This window comes from Sinocyclocheilus grahami, unplaced genomic scaffold (assembly GCF_001515645.1).
Source record: "Sinocyclocheilus grahami isolate Dianchi unplaced genomic scaffold, SAMN03320097.WGS_v1.1 scaffold230.1, whole genome shotgun sequence".
Classification (NCBI taxonomy): domain Eukaryota; kingdom Metazoa; phylum Chordata; class Actinopteri; order Cypriniformes; family Cyprinidae; genus Sinocyclocheilus; species Sinocyclocheilus grahami.
The window spans coordinates 831658-833554 of NW_015505409.1; the positions used below are offsets into that span (position 1 = coordinate 831658).

Sequence of the window (1897 nt, forward strand, 5' to 3'; positions counted from 1 at the left end):
GTCAATATGGGGTGCTATGTGTACATTAATGAGGAAAAAATGAACTTAAATGATTTTAGCAAATGGCTGCAATATAACAAAGAGTGAAAAATTTAAGGGAGTCTGAATACTTTCCGTACCCACTGTATATATATATTGACTGCCCCCTTCTAATCGTTAGTCAACCAGAAGAGGCTTGGTCGACCAAAATTTTAGCTTAGTCGCAGAAAAAAGATCCACATTGGCGAAGTCATGCAGATCGTTAACGGCTGGTCTATGGTAATACAGTAGGCCCTACATCTGGCAGGACATCCAAACACTCGCCTATCATTCATCCACCACAAATATGGCTTATCATCTGAATATGTAAGTATTAGCAACTTTTCATGGCCACTCAATCTAATGTTTACCTATAGAAATGTGCGCTGTTCAAGTGTCTGTGCTGAGTGCGGAAGCTGAATAGCAGCTCACTGCATGAAAGATGGAGGCGCCGATGCGCTCACTTGCTCTTAAAATAATCCCTCATTTTTGGTCATACAGATAAGAGTAATACATCTTTCAAATCTGCAAAGACTCTACGTTTATTTGTGTGCACTTACAATAACAACAAAACGTGCTTTTGTAAAATAATGAAAGCAAACAGGATGAACTTGAGCACGAAACTCCATGTATGTCTTTGCCTTACAGACATTAAAAATATATCTATAGAGAGTGAAATGTCTACTTTCAATTTAACAAATTCAAATGGAAAACAAATATTCTCAGATTATGTGATCCGTGTGAAACATGCATACAGGCGCGTCACTACTGCGGAGACGACGAGTCAGTGTCAGTGTCTCCGACTTCATCTCTTAAACCAAGAACAAAGAAAGTACTAGTTTATTAGTGACTTATTAAAATGTTAAAGGCACGATATGTAAGTTTTTTTTATGAAAATATCCAAAAACCACTAGAACAGTGTTAAATATTTTGCTGACTTGTGTTACATTCCCCCCCCCCCCCCCCCCCCCCCCACATAGGCACGACCGGAAGGAGCGGAAGCGGTCGATTGTGGCATAATAAAAGCTCTGCTGCTTTCGAGCCGTGTTCAGCGGCCTCGTTTCGCTTTGACGGCTTTCAGCCTCACCCTGGTTCATTCTACTTCGTTAATAAATCATTAGCTCATCCATGAACATGATTTCTGCCCGAGTCCCGTCGGATTACATCAGCTGTGGGGATGAAGACAACAACTCCCATGATTCCACACTCAGTCACGGCGTCATCAAACTGCGCCTTTGTCTCTTTGTTTATTTTGAATATGCGCCCTCCAGCAGCGAAAATTACATATTGTGCCTTTAATGCAGCCTCCTTACTGTTTTTCCCTGACACATTCATAATCATAGCTAACAGTGTTAAATATTTTGCTGACTTGTGTTACATTATCCCAAATGTTTCGAAGAATGTTTAAATCCAGAGAAATAAGTAATTTTAACTAGTGACAAGTAGCGTGTCCATAGTGTCATTGTGTCGCTGCCAATGACGTCATAACCCCTCGATTTCTGGTTTTGTTTTGTAGAAAACATGGAATTAGCTCATCCATGAACATGATTTCTGCCCGAGTCCCGTCGGATTACATCAGCTGTGGGGATGAAGACAACAACTCCCATGATTCCACACTCAGTCACGGCGTCATCAAACTGCGCCTTTGTCTCTTTGTTTATTTTGAATATGCGCCCTCCAGCAGCGAAAATTACATATTGTGCCTTTAATGCAGCCTCCTTACTGTTTTTCCCTGACACATTCATAATCATAGCTTCTGCGGTGCGCTATGGCAAGCTTTATGAGTGGCTTGAGCTCTTATTAGGCTTTGTAGGCAATTTAAGCCTCAATATAATGATTTAAATGGTTTATTAATAAACGTGCGATTAGTCGACTAATG

The 1897-nt window shown here is 40.7% G+C and overlaps 1 protein-coding gene across 2 annotated transcripts in view; it reads right to left on the reverse strand.

The window, feature by feature from the left end:
- Positions 1–1897, reverse strand: part of arhgap20b (Rho GTPase activating protein 20b) — a 44144-nt gene that overhangs the window by 2241 nt on the left and 40006 nt on the right. The window lies entirely within an intron of this gene.